Genomic DNA, 23353 nt, shown 5'->3' with positions numbered 1-23353 from the left:
TCCCTCTTTCCCCTGCTCCTATCCCCGTTTTCCCTCCCGCCTCTGTTGAGTGCCCCCCCTGCCTGGAACCTTCCCCCCTGTTGGTGGCGCACTGCGGTCCTGCTTTTCTTGCATGTCCCCAGCGCTAGCCTTCTTGCTTGTGCGGTGACCACCCTCTCGGGAGTTACTGTCTCGCTTCTCCTTTGCCCAGCCTTTGCGTTTTTCTGCCCACTCATCTCCTATCCTACCCTGCGCTCGCCTTCCTTGCTTACCGTTCTCCGCTACTCTCGTTCCCTCGTGCTGGGGCCTGGTCTCCCACCTGTGGCGATCCCTCAGGTAGTGGTTTGCTCTTTGTTCAGGCTGCACTCGCCCTGTAGGGGTGGTGGTGGGGGGGGGGGGGGTGCCTGGCGTTGCCTCACCCATCTCCCCTCCTCTATCGGCGTGCTGTTGACTCTAGCCAGGGGTCCTGAATTTCTACCCTCGCTGTTGATTTTCCAGCCCGTGTTCCTCGATAAACTTGTTTGTTTCGGCGTGGGCTGTGAAGAAATACTCTTTTTTTTGGTATGTGACCCAGAGCTTCGCTGGGTGCAGCACACCAAAATGTAGATTGCACTTGTGAAGAGCTGCTTTCGCTCTATTGAATTCGGCCCATCACCTGGCGAGGTCTGCCCCAATGCCCTCGTAAATTCTAATGAAGTGTTCTTCCCATTTGCAAGTTCTGTTCTTCCTGGCCCAGTGCAGGATTGTTTCCCTGTCTTGGTACCGGTGTAGTTGAGCTATAACTGCTCTTGGGTGGTCCCCCACCTTGTGCTTTGGGCGCAGTGACCAGTGTGCTCTGTCATTTCTGGTGGGCCGGGGAAAGTTTCCCTCCCACTAAGTTGCCCAACATCACGGCCACGTAGGCCGTGGGGTTTCTACCCTCGATCCCCTCTGGTAGGCCCACTATCCTGACATTATGTCATCTTGAGCGGTTTCCTGGTCGTCCACCCTGCCCTTCAGGCTCTCCTGCGTAGTGCCCAGTCTCGGCGCCCCTTTCTCCAGTGCCATGATCAGGTCGCTCATGTCAGTTGCGGACTTTTCCAGCACCTTAGTGGTCGCCTCTTGGGCTTCCAGTTTCTCCTCTTGGGCTTCCAGTTTCTTCCCTGCTCTGCCCAGGGCGAGCTGCACCTCCGCCAGGGCCTTGGCCATTGCCACCTTACTGCGGCCTCCATGTCTGCTCTGGTCTCTGCCTTGTTTCCCTGCTGATGTTCCCTCAGCGCCCCGGCAAAGGCTGTCTTCCAGTTACCCTCTGGCCCAGGGGGAAATACTCCTGTCTGACCGTTCTTTTTGTTGCAGCGAGGCTTTGCTTCCCCCGCTTCGTGTGACGGTTGGCTCGCCTGAACGGGCTCGCATAATGTCATCCCATTTGCTTTTCGTGCTCCTTCTTCCCTCTGCTTTGGCTCCATTCTGGCATTTTTCTTCAGTAAAGTTTTTTTTTTGAAAAGTGGGAGAGAAAGAAAAATGAAGAAACTTTTTCCTCCCTTTAAAGGTTTTCTTTCCAAAGTTTTTGGGGTTTTTTTGGAAAAAGTGGGGAAGTTCTTCTTTTCATTTTGCCGTCCTCCATCACCAGGGTCGGGAGAGAGAGAGGCTTCTGGTCGGGTTGGGTGTCCCTCTTTGTTCCGCCACCTGCCTCGTGGTGATTGCCGCCGGGGGGGGGGGGGCGGGGTCCTTGCTGCTGGCTCGGTCCCCGCTTTGGTTCGAGCCGCAACTGGTACTGCTGCCCCGCGTTTTGTTGCCCCGTGCGCTGCTGCTGCGCGGGGGGAGTGGGGCGGGGGGGTGTTCCCAGGTAGTTCCTGCTGGCTCCGTGCCGCTTCTCCTCTGCCGTCCACGTTCTTCAGTCCGGGGGTGGGGGGGGGGTCTCGGTCGGGCCGGTTCGCAGGTCCACGCTCCGACGCGCTCGCTCCCATCGGGGGGTGGGGGGGGGGGGGGGGGCGACTCTTCACGGCCGCCTCCAAGTCTGCGGCTGCTCTCGCACACCTTTACCTCCCACGGGCCACTGCCACTTTTTCCACTGTTCGTACCTCCAGGTGAGCGCCGCGTGGGTCCTTTCTTTATTTTTCCCTTTCCCCCTTTCTGTTTTCCCCTCTCCGTTTAAGAAAAATGAAAATTTGCACAGAAGTAATAACCCACAAGGATTAAAACCCCTCGGACAAAACAAGCAAAAAAACCAAGCGGAAAATGAGAAAAAAAAACTGTTTCTGTAGCGAGAGGTGCCCCGTGCACGTCCCCCATGCCCCCCGCGAGCCCTCAGAGCAACCTATTTGAGCCCATGCCTCCACCTTAACCCCGCAACCTCACCTACCCTTTTTGTACACTGACGGCAATTTATCATGACCAATCCACCGAACCAGCACGTCTTTGGACAGGGGAGGAAACCGGAGCACCCGAAGGAAACTGACGCAGTCACGGGGAGACGTGCAGACTCTGCACAAACAGTGACCCAAGCCAGAAATCGAACCTGGGACCCTGGATCTGTGAAGCAACTGTACTACCCTGTTTCACCTGGAAGTCAGGATCAGTGAATGGAAGACACACTCTATTGAGAAGAGATAGGGCCTAGAGCTGACAGGGTAAAATGACACACGTAGCTCATTGTCCTGGTTATTCGAAACGCTGATTTCAGGTTTATGAAGAGTGCGAATTATCCACAGTCACACACTCTTTCCAGTCTGATGTACGTTGTTAAGCTTTAGCGTCATTACAGTCTGCTGCAGCTTTTCAGGCTGCTGATGAGAGCACATCTAGAATACCGGGTGCTGTTTTGGTCGGTACACTGGTGAGATCACTGATTAGCATTGGAAACCTTACAGTGAAGGTTAAGCAGGTTTTTGCCTGGTAGTGTGGGGTTGTTCAGTGATAGAGGCTGATTAAATTGGGCTGAAATTCCCTGTGGTTTATCAAAATGAGAGGTGGTCTCATTGAAACCTACACAATTCTGAGTGGGTTTTATTGCGTGGTCGCTGGTCGGTAAATGATAACACGCGGGGGCGGGGTCTTGGGCGGGGGGCCGGGGGGGGGGGGGGGGGAGGTGGCGCTGGTGACGACGGGGAACGGTTGGCTGTCCAGATGCAGGATACAAAATTTCCCTCCCGATAAAATTTGTTCCCCATTCCCTGTCTGTGAACTTTACTGTTCTATTTACTGCACTATTCTGTGCATTCTTGGTTTGTGGGCGTGAGGCCCACGCAGACATGGGAGAATGTACAAACTGCATACGGACAGGGACCCGGGGCCGACATCGAACCAGGGTCCTCGGCGCCCTGTTTGTGAACGTTGTGTAAATCTGTAACATCTGTGGTGGCCAGTGTTTGACATTTCTGTCACTGCTGTTTTGATTGCGGGCCCTGAAATGAAGATTTGTTGTTCTTGCCCCAAGGGTGAGTTGAAAGTCATATATTTCATGGTAGAACACATACATCTCATTGGCACATTGTGTCGCATTCTGATAAAAATCAACAGAAAGTTTTGTTGTCAATTCGGAACAGGAGATTCAGAAAGAGGCGAGGTGAAGGACATTTGAAATGGTGCCGAGTCTTCATTGCAAGCCATTGTGTTTCTGACTGGAGATAATTTCTGTTTGTGCCACAGTTCATGATGATCAAATCAGCTGCCGGAGGAGGCTCGACGTGGCATGGGCTCATCCCAACTACTTTGCTTCTGATCTATTTCAGAATCAGTGCCAGTGAAGGGCATAGTGAGCGCTGCGCTACATGTGGTAGCGTGGCCGAGCGGTGTATGGCGTTGGATTTCGGCCCCCGTCTTTCCGGGGGCGTTGTTTCGAATCACACTGTTGCCAGAAATGTTTTAAGTTTTGGCCATAGATTAGATTGAATACAGAGGGTGTGCGCTGCGTCTGACTCAAAAAGAAGAAAGTGGGGAGACAATGGAAACGTGATCTGCTCTTGGGGAATGGAGTGTGTGGGGGTCTTGAGGCTCTTTCACAGGTCTGGTACTGGATCAAGACGCTGAATGACAGATTACACCACTAATTTCAGATCAAGGACTGGATTGTGACGCGAGAACTAGGCAGAAGAGTCAAAATGACTCGAAGGTGGAACTCACTTTCTCTCTTTACAAAATGCTGCATTTTCTCGTTTCCCTTCTGATTTCCAGTGTCAACAGGATAATTGTTTTAATGCAAACGTAGAGCCAGGGTTCGCAATGCAGAATTAAGATGGTGGGCTTGCGAATTTCGAACGGAATTCACGTACGCTTCTCATTATTCCGCACTTCAACCAGATATCTGCAGAATTAACCTGGTTTACCCACGAAACCTGTCAGTTTTATTTTCCTTTCAGACTTTCTTCATCAGCGTTAAGTTTCTGCGATAAAGTGACATGTTTCCTTGCAGCACAAGAGACATAATCAGTCAAGGACAGCAGCGATTGCTGTAATTTGGAACATTCAATTGACATTGAGGTGAAATAGTCGCACAAGCTGAAATTCACAAAACCCTCCCACCAAACACTGCGGCTCCTGTGAAACGGACAAGACAGCACAGGACAGATATTTATTAGTGAAAGAAACTGCCGGCCATCACATTCTGAACTCTTTCAGGTCGTGTTACGGTGACCTGACTTGCGCGCAGCTAATGCCAAACCAACAATACACGGAGTCTTTTCAGAATTGAAATTAATAAATATTTATTCGAAAAACACCTGAAGTATTTTGTCCTTAGCTGTTCAATATCTACATTCACCAGGTTTTGAAATGTAAACACAAGTAATTTTATTATTGACAATAATGATAATTATATATACCACAAAAGCAACAGGTTAGCTGTTAGCTAATTCTGAACCGCGCCCCCAACACACCTACACTCGTCCCAGCTTCTAACTCACACACATGATAGCCATCGTTCCAACCCGTTGTGTTTCTGACTGGAGATGACTTGTTTGTTACACAGTTCTGATCAGCTGACGATGCAGGCTCGAGATTGCCAAAGGCTGTTCACAATGCCTTTGCTTCTGATCTAAAGAGAAAATGCTGGAAAATCTGATCAGGTGTGGCAGCATCTGTAGAACATAGAACATTACAGCGCAGTACAGGCCCTTCGGCCCTCGATGTTGCGCCGACCTGTGAAACCACTCTAAAGGCCATCTACACTATTCCCTTATCGTCCATATGTCTATCCAATGACCATTTGAATGCCCTTAGTGTTGGCGAGTTCACTCCTGTTGCAGGCAGGGCATTCCACTCCCTTACTACTCTCTGAGTAAAGAACCTACCTCTGACATCTGTCTTATATCTATCTCCTCTCAATTTAAAGCTATGTCCACTTGTGCTAGACATCACCATCCGAGGAAAAAGGCTCTCACTGACCACCCTATCGAATCCTCTGATAATCTTGTATGCCTCAAATAAGTCAACTCTTAAACTTCTTCTCTCCAACGAAAGCAGCCTGAAGTCCCTCAGCCTTCCCCCATAAGATCTTCCCTCCATACCAGGCAACATTCTGGTAAATCTCTTCTGCACACTTTCCAATGCTTCCACATCCTTCCTATAATACGGCGACCAGAATTGCACGCAATACTCCAAATGCGGCCGCACCAGAGTTTTGTACAGCTGCAACATGACCTCATGGCTTCGAAACTCAATCCCCCTACCAATAAAAGCTAACACACCGTACGCCTTCTTAACAACCCTGTCAACCTGGGTGGCATCTTTCAGGGACCTATGTACATGGACACCGAGATACCTCTGCTCATCCACACTACCAAGAATCTTACCATTTGCCCAGTACTCTGTATTCCTGTTATTCCTTCCAAAATTAATCACCTCACACTTGTCTGCATTAATCTCCATTTGCCACCTCTCAGCCCAGCGCTGCAGCTTATTTATGTCTCTCTGTAACTTGTAACATTCTTCTGAACTGTCCACAACTCCACCGACTTTAGAGTAATCTGCAAATTTACTCACCCATCCTTCTACGCCCTCCTCCAGGTCATTCATAAAAATGACAACGTGCAGTGGCCCCAAAAGAGATCCTTGTGGTACACCACTAGTAACGGGACTCCAGTCTGAACATTTTCCATCAACGACCTCACCTTGTCTTCTTCCAGCTAGCCAATTTCTGATCCAAACTGCTAAATCACCCTGAATCCCACGCCTCTGTATTTTCTGCAGTAGCCTACCGTGGGGAACCTTATCAAATGTTTTACTGAAATCCATACACACCACATCAACTGCTTTACCCTCATCCACCTGTTTGGTCACCTTCTCAAAGAACACAATAAGGTTTGTGAGGCATGACCTACCCTTCACAAAACCGTTTTGACTATCTCTAATCAATTTATTCCTTTCCAGATGATTATACATCCTATCTCTTATAAACCGTTCCAAGACTTTGCCCACAACAGAAGTAAGGCTCACTGGTCTATAGTTACCGGGGTTCTCTCTACTCCCCTTCTTGAACAAGGGGACAACATTTGCGATCCTCCAGTCTTCTGGCACTAATCCTGTAGACAATGATGACTTAAAGATCAATGCCAAAGGCTCAGCAATCTCCTCCCTAGCTTCCCAGAGAATCCTAGGATAAATCCCATCCGGCCCAGGGGACTTATCTATTTTCACACTTTCCAGAATTGCTAACACCTCCTCCTTATGAACCTCAAGCCCTTCTAGTCTAGTAGCCTGAATCTCAGTATTCTCCTCGACAACATTGTCTTTTTCCTGTGTGAATACTGACGGAAAATATTCACTTAGCACCTCTCCTATCTCCTCGGACTCCACGCACCACTTCCCACTACTGTCCTTGACTGGCCCTACTCTTACCCTAGTCATTCTTTTATTCCTGACATATCTGTAGAAAGCTTTAGGGTTATCCTTGATCCCACCTGCCAAAGACCTCTCATGTTCCCTCCTGGCTCTTCTTAGCTCTCTCTTTAGGTCCTTCATAGCTAACTTGTAAGTCTCGAGCCCCCTAACTGAACCTTCATGTCTCATCTTTACATAAGCCTCCTTCTTCCTCTTGACAAGTATTTCGACTGCTCGAGTAAACCACGGCTCCCTCGCTCGATCACTTACTCCCTGCCTGACAGGTACATACTTATCAAGGACACGCAGTAACTGTTCCTTGAACAAGCTCCACATTTCCATTGTGCCCATCCCCTGCAGTTTTCGTCTCCATCCGATGGATTCTATGTCTTGTCTCATCGCATCATAATTGCCTTTCGCCCAGATATAACTCTTGCCCTGCGGTATATACCTATCCCTTTCCATCACTAAAGTAAACGTAATCGAATTGTGGTCACTATCACCAAAGTGCTCACCCACCTCCAAATCCAACACCTCTCCTGGTTCATTATCCAGTACCAAATCCAATATGAGCTCGCCCTGTCGTAGGCCTATCCAAATGCTGTGTCAGGAAGCCCTCCTGCACACATTGGACAAAAACGGACCCATCTAAAGTACTCGAACTATAGCGTTTCTAACCTCAGCCCATACTACCTCAGTCGACGAGTCCTCATCAAACGTCCTTTCTGCCACCGTAATACTGTCCTTGACTAACAATGTCACCCCTTCCCCTCTTTTACCTCCTTCCCTGAGCTTCATGAAATATCTAAACCCCGGCACCTGCAACCACCATTCCTGTGCCCGCTCTCTCCATGTCTCTGAAATGGCCACAACATCGAAGTCCCACGGTACCAACCCCTGCCGCAAGTTATCCCACCTTATTCCAGATGCTCCAGGCATTGAAGAAGACACACTTTAAACCACCTTCCTGCCTGCCGGGACACTCCTGCAACTTTGAAACTTTACTCATGACCTCACTACTCTCAACCTCCTGGAGCTACAATTCAGGTTCCAATCCCCTGCTGAACTAGTTTAAACCCTCCCGAAGAGCATTAGCAAATTTCCCCCCCAGGATATTGGTACTCCTCTGGTCCAGGAGTAGACCATCCCGTTTGTAGAGGTCCCACCGTCCCCAGAATGAGCCCCAATTATTCAGAAATCTGAAACCCTCCCTCCTGCACCACCCCGGAAGCCACGTGTTCAACTCCTCTCTCTCCCTATTCCTCGTCTCGCCAGTACGTGGCATGGGTAACAACCCAAAGATAATAACTCTGTTTGTCCTAGATCTAACTTTCCACCCTAGCTCCCTGAATTCCTGCCTTGCATCCCTATCCGTGTTCCTACATATGTCGTTGGTACCTATGTGTACCACGACTTGAGGCTGATCCTCCTCCCCCTTAAGGATCCCGAAAACACGATCCGAGACATCCGGGAGAGAAAAGAGGTAACGTTTCGAGTCCAATGACTCTTTGTCAAACTGATCTATCTCTGGATCAAGGCAGGGCACAATTAAGTCTGCCTTTGATGTTGCGTGGCCGAGCGGTCTGAGGCGCTAGATTAATGCTTCGGTTTCTGCAGAGGCGTGGGTTGAAATCCCACCGCTGCCAGTTGTGTTTACAGTTTTGGCATCTACATTACGTTGAACACACAATTTGTGCGCTCAGTTTGACGTCAAAAGAACAAAAAGGAGAGACAAGGCAAATGTTTAGTTTTCTTGCGGATTTGAGTGAGAGTGGGGCGTGAGGCTTCTCCCCTGATATGGCACTGGATCAAATGCTGAATGACAGACGACAACATTGGTTTCAATCAACAACTGGATTCTAAATAGAGAACTGTGCAGAAGGAACATGCCGACTTGAAATTAGAGCTCGATTTCTCTCTTCATTCACCTGAGGAAGGTGCAATACTCCGAAAGATAGTGATTTGATTGAAACCTGTTCGACGTTAACCTGGTGTTGTAAGACTTCTTACTCTATTTCTCTCATCACAGATGCTGTATTTTTAATTACATTTCAGATGTCCGGTGGCCTCAGTTTAATTATTTCAATGCAATCGCAGAGCTTGTGTTTGTGTCCCAGAATTAAGATGGTCGAATAGGGGTTTTGTGACGGAAACACGTAGGCTTCTCATCAGTCCTGATTCTAACGAGGTGGCGACAGAATTAACCTGGTTTACCGATTAAACCTACAGGTTTTATTTTCATTTCAGACTTTCTTCATCAGCGTTAAGTTTCTCCGACAAAGTGACATGTTTCCTTGCAGCACTAGTGACTGCTTCAGTCAAGAACACCACCGATTGCTGTGAGCTGGAACATTAAATCGACAGTGAGGTGAAATTGGCCCACAAGCTGCAATTTACAAAATCCACCCACCAAATACTGCGGCTCATGTGAAACGTACAAGACAGCACACGACATATTTTCCTCAGTGAAAGCGACTGCCAGACACCACATTCTGAACACTTTACGCAGTTAATTCCAGCCTCACTTGAAGCGGAGTCGAAAAACAATTGAAATTATGAATATTTCTTTGAAAAACACCCGAAGTATTTGTTCTACTCACTATCTATAATCGACAGGTTTGCAAACGTAAATACAATGAATGTTATTAATAACAATAATTATAATTAAATATGCCACAAATATAACAGGTTAGACGTCAACTAATTCTTAAACCACCCAATCCCCAAGGTTAACTCGTCCCTGCCTCTACACAAAGAAAGGATAGACAAACAAAGTGGTGAAAAGAGGGGTGGAAATAGTCTGTAAAGTACAAAGATAATAATATCTTTTCAGATGCCTTTGTGCCGAAGGTTTTTCTTTAATCGAGGCTATCCCTTCGAAGTTTACAATATCCTGTTTTAATATTTATAACTGGGGATGATTTCCGTTTGTTACACAGTTCATGATGATCTAATCAGCAGAAGGAATGTGCTCGACGTTGCCAAGGGCTCATCCCAACTAATTTGGTTCTGATCTCTTTCAGGATGAGTGCCAGTGAAGGGCATGACGGGCTCCGTGTTGAACGTGGTAGCGTGGCCGAGAGGTCTAAGGCGCTGAATTAAGGCTCCTGTCTCGGCGGGGGCGTTGGTTCGAATCCCACGTCTGCCAGGAATGTTTTTAGTTTTGGCCATAGATTAGATTGAATACAGAGATTGTCCAGAGATCTGACTGAAAAAGAAGAAAGAGACAATGCAAACGTGATCTGTTCTTGGAAAATGGAGTATATCGGGGACTTGAGGCTTTCCCACAAATCAACCTGGTTTACCCATGAAACCTGTAAGTTTTATTTTCATTTCAGACTTTCTTCATCAGCGTTAAGTTTCTGCGATAAAGTGACATGTTTCCTTGCAGCACAAGAGACAAGTCAGTCAAGAACAGCATCGATTGCTGTGAGTTGGAACGTTCAATTGACAGTGAGATGAAATAGTCGCACAAGCTGAAATTCCCCAAACCCGCCCCCCAAACACTGCGGCTCCTGTGAAACGGACAAGACAGAACACGACAGATATTTATTAGTGAAAGGAACTGCCGCCCATCACATTCTGAACTCGTTCGTCGTGTTACGGTCACCTGACTAGCGCGCAGTTAATGCCGAACCCACAGTACACGGAGTCTTTTCAGAATTGAAATTAATAAATATTTATTCGAAAAACACCTGAAGTATTTTGTCCTGAGCTGTTCAATATCTACATTCACCAGGTTTTGAAATGTAAACACAATTAATTTTATTATTGACAAGAATGATAATTACATATACCACAAAATGTAGAGTTTAGCTGTCAGCTAATTCTTAACCGCGACCCGCAACACACTTTAACTCGTTCCAGCTTCTAACTCGCACACGTGATTGCTCGCCATCGTTGTATTTCTGACTGGAGATGACTTGTTTGTTACACAGTTCTGATTAGCTGAGGGAGCAGGCTCGAGATTGCCAAGGGCTCTTCACAATGCCCTTGCTTCTGATCTAAAGAGAAAATGCTGGAAAATCTCAGCAGGTCTGGCAGGAACTGGAGGGAGAGAAAAGAACTAACGTTTCGAGTACAATGACTCTTCGTCAAACTGATCTATCTCTGTATCACGGAAGGACACGATTCGGTAAGAGTTTTATGTAGTAGCGCGGCTGAGCGGTCTAATGTACTGGATTACGACTCGAGGCTGTGGGGAAGCGTGGGTTCGAATCCCACCGCTGACAGTTGTATTTACAGTTTTGGCATTTACATTACGTTGAACACGCAGGTTGTGCGCTCAGTCTAACTGAAAAAGAACAAAGAGGAGAGACAAGGTAAATGTTTTGTTTTCTTGCGGAATGGAGTGTGTGTGGGGCTTGAGGCTCCTGCCCAGATATGGCACTGGATCAAATGCTGAATGACAGACGACAATATTAGTTTCAATTAACAACTGGATTCTAAATAGAGAACTCTGCAGAAGGGACATGCCGACTTGAAATGAGAACTCGATTTCTCTCTTCATTCACCTGAGGAAGGAGCAGTGCTCCGAAAGCCATGTGATTTGATACAACCTGTTGGACTTTAACCTGGTGTTATAAGACTTCTTGCTCTATTTCTCTCTTCACAGGTGCTGCATTTCCTCTTTTTCCTTCTGACTTCCAGTGTCAACAGGACAATTGTTTTAATGCAAACGTAGAGCCTATGTTCGCAATGCAGGATTAAGATGGTGATTTTCTAACGGAATTCACATGCGCTTCTCATTAGTCCTCACTCTCACCAGATATCGACAGAATTAACCTGGTTTACCCACGAAACCTGTAAGTTTTATTTTCATTTCAGCCTTTCTTCATCAGTGTTAAGTTTCTGCGATAAAGTGACATGTTTCCTTGTAGCACAAGTGACAAGTCAGTCAAGAACAGCTTCGATTGCTGTGAGTTTGAACATTCAATTGATAGTGAGGTGAAATAGTCGCACATGCTGAAATTCACAAAACCCTGCCATCAAACACTGCGGCTCCTGTGAAACGGACAAGACAGCACACGACAGATATTTATGAATGAAACCATCTGTCGTCCATCACATTCTGAACTCTTGCAGGTCGTGTTAGGTGACCTTATTAGTGCGCAGGTAATGCCGAACCCACATTACACGGGGTCTTTTCAGAATTGAAATTACGAAATATTTCTTCTCAATACACCTGAGGTATTTTGTCCTTAGCTGTTCAATATCTACAGTCACCAGGTTTTGAAATGTAAACACAATTAATTTTATTATTGACAATAATGATAATTATATGTACCACAAAAGCAACAGGTTAGCTGTTAGCTACTTTTTACCCGCGCCCCCCTCCCCAAACAACTTAAACTCGTTCCCCCCAGCTTCGAACTCACACACGTGATAGCCATCGGAGCAACCGATTGTGCTTCTGACTGGAGATGACTTGTTTGTTACACAGTTCTGATAAGCTGACGGAGTTGGCTCGAGATTGCCAAGGGGTCTTCACAATGCCTTTGCTTCTGACCCAACGAGAAAATGGTGGAAAATCTCAGCAGGTCTGGCAGCATCTGTAGGGAGAGAAACGCTGTAACGTTTCGAGTCCAATTACTCTTTGTCAAACTGATCTATCTCAGTATCAAGGAAGGGCACGATTCGGTCCGTATTTAATGTGGTAGCGTGGCCGAGCGGTCTAAGGCGCTGGATTAAGGCTCCAGTCTCTGCGGAGGCGAGGGTTCGAATCCCACCGCTGCCAGTTGTATTTCCTGTTTTGTCATCGACATTACGTTGAACACAGAGGTTGTGCGCTCAGGCTGACTGAAAAAAAAACTGGATCGGCAAGGCAAATTCTTGCAGAAGGGAATGTGTGTGGAGCTCATGCCCAGAAATGCCACTGGATCAAATGCTGAATGACAGATGACAACATTGGTTTCAATCAGCAACTCAGTTCTAAATAGAGAACCCTGCAGAAGGGACATGCCGACTTGAAATGAGAACTCGATTTCTCTCTTCATTCATCTGAGGAAAGAGCAGTGCTCCGAAAGCTAGTGATTTGATTCAAACCTGTTGGACTTTAATCTGGTGTTGTCAGACTTCTTACTCTATTTCTCTCATCACAGATGCTGTATTTTCTATTTTCATTTCAGATGTCCGGTTGCCACAGTATAATTATTTCAATGCAATCGCAGAGCTTGTGTTTGTGTCCCAGAATTAAGATGGTGGAATTGGGGTTTTGTAACGGAAAAACGTAGGCATCTCATCATTCCTGATTCTAACGCGGTGGCCGGAGAATTAACCTGGTTTACCCATGAAACCTACAGGTTTTATTTTCATTTCAGACTTTCTTCATCAGCGTTAAGTTTCTCCGACAAAGTGACATGTTTCCTTGCAGCACTAGTGACTGCTTCAGTCAAGAACACTACCGATTGCTGTGAGCTGGAACATTAAATCGACAGTGAGGTGAAATTGGCCGACAAGCTGCAATTTCCAAAATCCACCCACCAAACACTGCGGCTCATGCGAAACGTACAAGACAGCACACGACATATTTTCATCAGTGAAAGCGACTGCCAGACATCACATTCTGAACACTTTACGCAGTTAATTCCAGCCTCACTTGAAGCGGAGTCGAAAAACAATTGAAATTATGAATATTTCTTCGAAAAACACCCGAAGTATTTGTTCCTTACGTACTCACTATCTATAATCGACAGGTTTGCAAACGTAAATAAAATGAATGTTATTAATAACAATAAGTATAATTAAATATGCCACAAATATAACAGGTTAGACGGCAACTAATTCTTAAACCACCCTATCCCCAAGGTTAACTCGTCCCTGCCTCTACACAAAGAAACGATAGACAAACAAAGTGGTGAAAAGAGGGGTGTAAATAGTCTGTAAAGTACAAAGATAATAATATCTTTTCTGATGCCTTTGTGCCGAAGGTTTTTCTTTAATCGAGGCTACCCCTTTGATGTTTACAATATCCTGTTTTAATATTTACAATTGGAGATGATTTCCGTTTGTTACACAGTTCATGATGAACTAATCAGCAGAAGGATAATGCTCGACGTTGCCAAGGGCTCATCCCAACTAATTTGGTTCTGATCTCTTTCAGGATGAGTGCCAGTGAATGGCATGACGTGCTTCGTGTTGAACGTGGTAGCGTGGCCGAGCGGTCTAAGGCGCTGGATTTAGGCTCCAGTCTCTGCGGGGGCGTGGGTTCGAATCCCACCGCTGCCAGTAATGTTTTTAGTTTTGGCCATAAATTAGATTGAATACAGAGATTGTCCAGAGATCTGACTGAAAAAGAAGGAAGAGACAATGCAAACGTGATCTGTTCTTGGAGAATGGAGTATATCGGGGACTTGAGGCTTTCCCACAGATCAGGCACTGGATCAAAGCGCTGAATGACAGCAAACACCACTAATTTCAGAACCACGACTGGATTGTTACTCGAGAACTCGGCAGAAGAGTCAAACTGACTCGAAATTAGAACACTCTTTCTCTCTTCACAGGTGCTGCATTTCCTCTGTTTCCTTCTGACTTCCAGTGTCAACAGGACAATTGTTTTAATGCAAACGTAGAGCCTATGTTCGCAATGCTGAATTAAGATGGTTGGCTTGCGATTCAATATGAGCCAAATTAAGAAACAGTTTATTGAGATACACGATAGACAAACAAAGTGGTGAAAAGAGGGGTGTAAAACTGTCTGTAATGTACAAAGATAATAATATATTTTCAGATGTCTTTGTGCCGAACATCTTTCTTTAATTGACGCTATCCCTTCGAGGTTTACAATGTCCTGTTGTCATATTTATAACTGGAGATGTTTTCTGTTTGTGACACAGTTCATGATGACGGAGCAGGGTCGACGTTGCCAAAGGCTCACCCCAGCGACATTGCTTCTGATCTATTTCAGGATGAGTGCCAGTGAAGGGCATGATGAGCTTTGTGCTTAATGTGGTAGCGTAGCCGAGGGATATAATGCGCTGGATATAGACTCCAGACTTTGCGTGGGCGTTGGTTCGACTCCTACCGGAACGCTTTTAGTTTTGGCCATACATTAGAATGAATACAGTGGGTGTGCACTGTATCTGACTGAAAAAGAAGAAAGAGACAATGCAATCGCGATCTGTTCTTTGGGGATGAAGTGTGTGGGGGCTTGAGGCTCTTTCACAGATCTGGCACTGGATCAAAACGATGAATGACAGACAACACCACTAATTTCAGAACCACGACTGGATTGTTACTCGAAAACTCGGCAGAAGAGTCAAACTGACTCGAAATTAGAACTCTCTTTCTCTCTTCACAGATGCTGCATTTTCTCTTTTCCCTTCTGATTTCCAGTGTCAACAGGATAATTGTTTTAATGCAAACGTTGAGCCTATATTCGCAATGCAGAATTAAAATGGTGGGCTTGCGATTTTCAAACGGAATTCACGTACGCTTCTCATTATTCCTCATTCTGACCAATACCGACAGAATTAACCTGGTTTACCCATGAAACCTGTAAGTTTTATTTTCATTTCAGACTTTCTTCATCAGCGTTAAGTTTCTGCGATAAAGTGACATGTTTCCTTGCAGCACAAGAGACAAGTCAGTCAAGAACAGCATCGATTGCTGTGAGTTGGAACGTTCAATTGACAGTGAGATGAAATAGTCGCACAAGCTGAAATTCCCCAAACCCGCCCCCCAAACACTGCGGCTCCTGTGAAACGGACAAGACAGAACACGACAGATATTTATTAGTGAAAGGAACTGCCGCCCATCACATTCTGAACTCTTTCGTCGTGTTACGGTCACCTGACTAGCGCGCAGTTAATGCCGAACCCACAGGACACGGAGTCTTTTCAGAATTGAAATTAATAAATATTTCTTCGAAAAACACCTGAAGTATTTTGTCCTGAGCTGTTCAATATCTACATTCACCAGGTTTTGAAATGTAAACACAATTAATTTTATTATTGACAAGAATGATAATTACATATACCACAAAATGTAGAGTTTAGCTGTCAGCTAATTCTTAACCGCGACCCGCAACACACTTTAACTCGTCCCAGCTTCTAACTCGCACACGTGATAGCTCGCCATCGTTGTATTTCTGACTGGAGATGACTTGTTTGTTACACAGTTCTGATTAGCTGAGGAAGCAGGCTCGAGATTGTCAAGGGCTCTTCACAATGCCCTTGCTTCTGATCTAAAGAGAAAATGCTGGAAAATCTCAGCAGGTCTGGCAGGAACTGGAGGGAGAGAAAAGAACTAACGTTTCGAGTACAATGACTCTTCGTCAAACTGATCTATCTCTGTATCACGGAAGGACACGATTCGGTAAGAGTTTTATATAGTAACGCGGCTGAGCGGTCTAATGTGCAGGATTACGACTAGAGGCTGTGGGGAAGCGTGTGTTCGAATCCCACCGCTGACAGTTGTATTTACAGTTTTGGCATTTACATTACGTTGAACACGCAGGTTGTGCGCTCAGTCTAACTGAAAAAGAACAAAGAGGAGAGACAAGGTAAATGTTTTGTTTTCTTGCGGAATGGAGTGTGTGTGGGGCTTGAGGCTCCTGCCCAGATATGGCACTGGATCAAATGCTGAATGACAGACGACAATATTAGTTTCAATTAACAACTGGATTCTAAATAGAGAACTCTGCAGAAGGGACATGCCGACTTGAAATGAGAACTCGATTTCTCTCTTCATTCACCTGAGGAAGGAGCAGTGCTCCGAAAGCCATGTGATTTGATACAACCTGTTGGACTTTAACCTGGTGTTATAAGACTTCTTGCTCTATTTCTCTCTTCACAGGTGCTGCATTTCCTCTTTTTCCTTCTGACTTCCAGTGTCAACAGGACAATTGTTTTAATGCAAACGTAGAGCCTATGTTCGCAATGCAGGATTAAGATGGTGATTTTCTAACGGAATTCACATGCGCTTCTCATTAGTCCTCACTCTAACCAGATATCGACAGAATTAACCTGGTTTACCCACGAAACCTGTAAGTTTTATTTTCATTTCAGACTTTCTTCATCAGTGTTAAGTTTCTGCGATAAAGTGACATGTTTCCTTGTAGCACAAGTGACAAGTCAGTCAAGAACAGCTTCGATTGCTGTGAGTTTGAACATTCAATTGATAGTGAGGTGAAATAGTCGCACATGCTGAAATTCACAAAACCCTGCCACCAAACACTGCGGCTCCTGTGAAACGGACAAGACAGCACACGACAGATATTTATGAATGAAACCATCTGTCGTCCATCACATTCTGAACTCTTGCAGGTCGTGTTAGGTGACCTTATTAGTGCGCAGGTAATGCCGAACCCACATTACACGGGGTCTTTTCAGAATTGAAATTAAGAAATATTTCTTCTCAATACACCTGAGGTATTTTGTCCTTAGCTGTTCAATATCTACAGTCACCAGGTTTTGAAATGTAAACACAATTAATTTTATTATTGACAATAATGATAATTATATGTACCACAAAAGCAACAGGTTAGCTGTTAGCTACTTTTTACACGCGCCCCCCTCCCCAAACAACTTAAACTCGTTCCCCCCAGCTTCGAACTCACACACGTGATAGCCATCGGAGCAACCGATTGTGCTTCTGACTGGAGATGACTTGTTTGTTACACAGTTCTGATCAACTGACGGAACTGGCTCGAGATTGCCAAGGGGTCTTCACAATGCCTTTGCTTCTGATCCAACGAGAAAATGGTGGAAAATCTCAGCAGGTCTGGCAGCATCTGTAGGGAGAGAAACGCTGTAACGTTTCGAGTCCAATTACTCTTTGTCAAACTGATCTATCTCAGTATCAAGGAAGGGCACGATTCGGTATGTATTTGATGTGTTAGCGTGGCCGAGCGGTCTAAGGCGCTGGATTAAGGCTCCAGTCTCTGCGGAGGCGTGGGTTCGAATCCCACCGCTGCCAGTTATATTTCCTGTTTTGTCATCGACATTACGTTGAACACAGAGGTTGTGCGCTCAGGCTGACTGAAAAAAAAACTGGATCGACAAGGCAAATTCTTGCAGAAGGGAATGTGTGTGGGGCTCATGCCCAGAAATGCCACTGGATCAAATCCTGAATGACAGATGACAACATTGGTTTCAATCAGCAACTCAGTTCTAAATAGAGAACTCTGCAGAAGGTACATGCCGACTTGAAATGAGAACTCGATTTCTCTCTTCATTCATCTGAGGAAAGAGCAGTGCTCCGAAAGCTAGTGATTTGATTCAAACCTGTTGGACATTAATCTGGTGTTGTCAGACTTCTTACTCTATTTCTCTCATCACAGATGCTGTATTTTCTATTTTCATTTCAGATGTCCGGTAGCCACAGTATAATTATTTCAATGCATTCGCAGAGCTTGTGTTTGTGTCCCAGAATTAAGATGGTGGAATTGGGGTTTTGTAACGGAAAAACGTAGGCTTCTCATCATTCCTGATTCTAACGCGGTGGCCGGAGAATTAACCTGGTTTACCCATGGAACCTACAGGTTTTATTTTCATTTCAGACTTTCTTCATCAGCGTTAAGTTTCTCCGACAAAGTGACATGTTTCCTTGCAGCACTAGTGACTGCTTCAGTCAAGAACACCACCGATTGCTGTGAGCTGGAACATTAAATCGACAGTGAGGTGAAATTGGCCGACAAGCTGCAATTTCCAAAATCCACCCACCAAACACTGCGGCTCATGTGAAACGTACAAGACAGCACACGACATATTTTCATCAGTGAAAGCGACTGCCAGACATCACATTCTGAACACTTTACGCAGTTAATTCCAGCCTCACTTGAACCGGAGTCGAAAAACAATTGAAATTATGAATATTTCTTCGAAAAACACCGGAAGTATTTGTTCCTTACGTACTCACTATCTATAATCGACAGGTTTGCAAACGTAAATAAAATGAATGTTATTAATAACAATAATTATAATTAAATATGCCACAAATATAACAGGTTAGACGTCAACTAATTCTTAAACCACCCAATCCCCAAGGTTAACTCGTCCCTGCCTCTACACAAAGAAACGATAGACAAACAAAGTGGTGAAAAGAGGGGTGTAAATAGTCTGTAAAGTACAAAGATAATAATATCTTTTCAGATGCCTTTGTGCCGAAGGTTTTTCTTTAATCGAGGCTACCCCTTTGATGTTTACAATATCCTGTTTTAATATTTACAACTGGAGATGATTTCCGTTTGTTACACAGTTCATGATGAATTAATCAGCAGAAGGATAGTGCTCGACGTTGCCAAGGGCTCATCCCAACTAATTTGGTTCTGATCTCTTTCAGGATGAGTGCCAGTGAATGGCATGACGTGCTTCGTGTTGAACGTGGTAGCGTGGCCGAGCGGTCTAAGGCGCTGGATTTAGGCTCCAGTCTCTGCGGGGGCGTGGGTTCGAATCCAACCGCTGCCAGTAATGTTTTTAGTTTTGGCCATAGATTAGATTGAATACAGAGATTGTCCAGAGATCTGACTGAAAAAGAAGGAAGAGACAATGCAAACGTGATCTGTTCTTGGAGAATGGAGTAGATCGGGGACTTGAGGCTTTCCCACAGATCAGGCACTGGATCAAAGCGCTGAATGACAGCAAACACCACTAATTTCAGAACCACGACTGGATTGTTACTCGAGAACTCGGCAGAAGAGTCAAACTGACTCGAAATTAGAACACCCTTTCTCTCTTCACAGGTGCTGCATTTCCTCTGTTTCCTTCTGACATCCAGTGTCAACAGGACAATTGTTTTAATGCAAACGTAGAGCCTATGTTCGCAATGCAGGATTAAGATGGTGATTTTCTAACGGAATTCACATGCGCTTCTCATTAGTCCTCACTCTAACCAGATATCGACAGAATTAACCTGGTTTACCCACGAAACCTGTACGTTTTATTTTCATTTCAGGCTTTCTTCATCAGCGTTAAGTTTCTGCGATAAAGTGACATGTTTCCTTGTAGCACAAGTGACAAGTCAGTCAAGAACAGCTTCGATTGCTGTGAGTTTGAACATTCAATTGACAGTGAGGTGAAATAGTCGCACATGCTGAAATTCACAAAACCCTGCCACCAAACACTGCGGCTCCTGTGAAACGGAGAAGACAGCACACGACAGATATTTATGAATGAAACCATCTGTCGTCCATCACATTCTGAACTCTTGCAGGTCGTGTTAGGTGACCTTACTAGTGCGCAGGTAATGCCGCACCCACATTACACGGGGTCTTTTCAGAATTGAAATTAAGAAATATTTCTTCTCAATACACCTGAGGCATTTTGTCCTTAGCTGTTCAATATCTACAGTCACCAGGTTTTGAAATGTAAACACAATTAATTTTATTATTGACAATAATGATAATTATATGTACCACAAAAGCAACAGGTTAGCTGTTAGCTACTTTTTACCCGCGCCCCCCTCCCCAAACAACTTAAACTCGTTCCCCCCAGCTTCGAACTCACACACGTGATAGCCATCGGAGCAACCGATTGTGCTTCTGACTGGAGATGACTTGTTTGTTACACAGTTCTGATAAGCTGACGGAGTTGGCTCGAGATTGCCAAGGGGTCTTCACAATGCCTTTGCTTCTGATCCAACGAGAAAGTGTTTGTGTCCCAGAATTAAGATGGTGGAATTGGGGTTTTGTAACGGAAACACGTAGGCTTCTCATCATTCCTGATTCTAACGCGGTGGCCGGAGAATTAACCTGGTTTACCCATGAAACCTACAGGTTTTATTTTCATTTCAGACTTTCTTCATCAGCGTTAAGTTTCTCCGACAAAGTGACATGTTTCCTTGCAGCACTAGTGACTGCTTCAGTCAAGAACACCACCGATTGCTGTGAGCTGGAACATTAAATCGACAGTGAGGTGAAATTGGCCTACAAGCTGCAATTTCCAAAATCCACCCACCAAACACTGCGGCTCATGTGAAACGTACAAGACAGCACACGACATATTTTCATCAGTGAAAGCGACTGCCAGACATCACATTCTGAACACTTTACGCAGTTAATTCCAGCCTCACTTGAACCGGAGTCGAAAAACAATTGAAATTATGAATATTTCTTCGAAAAACACCCGAAGTATTTGTTCCTTACGTACTCACTATCTATAATCGACAGGTTTGCAAACGTAAATAAAATGAATGTTATTAATAACAATAATTATAATTAAATATGCCACAAATATAACAGGTTAGACGTCAACTAATTCTTAAACCACCCAATCCCCAAGGTTAACTCGTCCCTGCCTCTACACAAAGAAACGATAGACAAACAAAGTGGTGAAAAGAGGGGTGTAAATAGTCTGGAAAGTACAAAGATAATAATATCTTTTCAGATGCCTTTGTGCCGAAGATTTTTCTTTAATCGAGGCTACCCCTTTGATGTTTACAATATCCTGTTTTTAATATTTACAACTGGAGATAATTTCCGTTTGTTACACAGTTCATGATGATCTAATCAGCAGAAGGAATGTGCTCGACGTTGCCAAGGGCTCATCCCAACTAATTTGGTTCTGATCTCTTTCAGGATGAGTGCCAGTGAATGGCATGACGTGCTTTGTGTTGAACGTGGTAGCGTGGCCGAGCGGTCGAAGGCGCTGGATTTAGGCTCCAGTCTCTGCGGGGGCGTGTGTTCGAATCCCACCGCTGCCAGGAATGTTTTTAGTTTTGGCCATAGATTAGATTGGCTGAGCCTCGCGCACAAAGAGGCAGAGTTCACCCTCCCTAGGGCATGTGCCCACGTCCCCTCCTCGATCTCCTCCCCCAACTGCTCCTCCCCACCTCCACCGAGGCCTCCTCCTCATCCTGCATCACCTGGTATGTTGCCGAGATCTTGCCTTCTCCAACCCACGCCGCCGAGAGCACCCTGTCCTGTACCGACATATGGATGATAAGGGAATAGTGTAGATGGGCTTTAGAGTGGTTTCACAGGTTGGCGTAACATCGAGGGCCGAAGGGCCTGTACTGCGATGTTCTATGTTCTATGACTGAGCGCACAACGTAACATAGTTCCCAAAACCGTGCATGGTGGCAGCAGTGGGAATTCCACCACTTGCCGCCTGGCAAATGCCCTTATCTGTAGATACCTAAAGGCGCTTCCCGGGGGGAGCCCGTACTTCTCCTCCAGCTCACCAAGGCTCGCGAACTTTCCATCCACAAACAGGTCCCCTAACCTTCTTATCGCTGCCGTGTGCCACCCCAAAACCCCTCCATCTATTCGCCCAGGGACAAAACGGTGGTTCCCCCGTATTGGGGTCCACACCGAAGCCCCCACGTCCCTCCTGAGCAGCCTCCATTGCCCCCAAATTTTGAAGGCAGCCGCCATCACCGGGCTCGTGGTATATCTCATTGGAGGGAGCGGCAGCAGCGCCGTTGCCATCGCCTCCAGGCTCGTACCCTCACAAGACGCCGTCTGCAGCCTCTTCCATGCCACCTGCTCCCATCACCCACTTGCGCACCATCGCCGCATTGGCGGCCCAGTAGTGCCCAAAGAGGTCGGGCAGCGCGAGCCCCCACCCCCCCCCCCCCCCGGCCCTACTCCGCTCCAGGAACACCCTTCTCACCCTCGGAGTCCCTCGCGCCCACACAAACCCCGTTATGCTCCTGTTGACCCGACTGAAGAAGGCTTTCGGGATAAGAATGTGGAGGCACTGGAACATGAGCAAAAACCTTGGGTGCACCGTCATCTTGACAGACTCCACCCTACCCGCCAGGGGCAGCGGCAACGCGTCCCACCTCTTAAACTCCTCCTCCACCAGCCTCGTTATTCCTCACTCTAACCAGATATCTACAGAATTAACCTGGTTTACACACGGAACTTGTAGGTTTTATTTTAATTTCAGACTTTCTTCATCAGCATTAAGTTTCTCCGACAAAGTGACATGTTTCCTTCAGTCAAGAACACCACAGCGTGCTGTGAACTGGAACACTAAATCGACAGTGAGGTGACATGTTTCCTTGCAGCACAAGAGACATAATCAGTCAAGAGCAGCATCGATTGCTGTGAGTTGGAACATTCAGTTGACAGTGAGGTGAAATAGTCGCACAAGCTGAAATTCACAAAACCCTCCCACCAAACACTGCGGCTCCTGTGAAACGGACAAGACAGCACACGACAGATATTTATTAGTGAAAGAAACTGCCGGCCATCCCATTCTGAACTCTTTCAGGTCGTGTTACGGTGACCTAACTAGTGCGCAGTTAATGCCAAACCAACAATACACGGAGTCTTTTCAGAATTGAAATTAATAAATATTTCTTCGAAAAACACCTGAAGTATTGTGTCCTCAGCTGGTCAATATCTACAGTCACCAGGTTTTGAAATGTAAACACAAGTAATTTTATTATTGACAATAATGATCATTATATATACCACAAAAGCAACAGGTTAGCTGTTAGCTAATTATGAACCGCGCCCCCAACACACCTACTCTCGTCCCAGCTTCTAACTCACACACGTGATAGCCATCGTTGCAACCCGTTGTTTTTCTGACTGGAGATGACTTGTTTTTTACACAGTTCTGATTAGCTGACGATGCAGGCTCGAGATTGCCAAAGGCTGTTCACAATGCCTTTGCTTCTGATCTAAAGA

At 45.7% G+C, this 23353-nt stretch overlaps 5 non-coding genes across 5 annotated transcripts; all 5 read left to right on the top strand.

Moving 5' to 3' along the window:
- Window positions 1–12429: 12429 nt before the first annotated feature.
- On the top strand, window positions 12430–12511 carry trnal-aag (transfer RNA leucine (anticodon AAG)). Its single transcript has one exon. It is a non-coding gene; the product is annotated as a tRNA-Leu (tRNA).
- Window positions 12512–13919: 1408 nt separating this feature from the next.
- On the top strand, window positions 13920–14001 carry trnal-uag (transfer RNA leucine (anticodon UAG)). The gene has a single exon. It is a non-coding gene; the product is annotated as a tRNA-Leu (tRNA).
- A 3608-nt stretch (window positions 14002–17609) lies between these two features.
- Window positions 17610–17691, top strand: trnal-aag (transfer RNA leucine (anticodon AAG)). The gene has a single exon. It is a non-coding gene; the product is annotated as a tRNA-Leu (tRNA).
- A 1408-nt stretch (window positions 17692–19099) lies between these two features.
- trnal-uag (transfer RNA leucine (anticodon UAG)) lies at window positions 19100–19181 on the top strand. Its single transcript has one exon. It is a non-coding gene; the product is annotated as a tRNA-Leu (tRNA).
- A 2151-nt stretch (window positions 19182–21332) lies between these two features.
- Window positions 21333–21414, top strand: trnal-uag (transfer RNA leucine (anticodon UAG)). The gene has a single exon. It is a non-coding gene; the product is annotated as a tRNA-Leu (tRNA).
- Window positions 21415–23353: the final 1939 nt, after the last annotated feature.

This window comes from Scyliorhinus torazame, chromosome 5, assembly GCF_047496885.1.
Source record: "Scyliorhinus torazame isolate Kashiwa2021f chromosome 5, sScyTor2.1, whole genome shotgun sequence".
NCBI lineage: Eukaryota > Metazoa > Chordata > Chondrichthyes > Carcharhiniformes > Scyliorhinidae > Scyliorhinus > Scyliorhinus torazame.
This window is presented reverse-complemented; position numbering and strand designations above follow the sequence as displayed.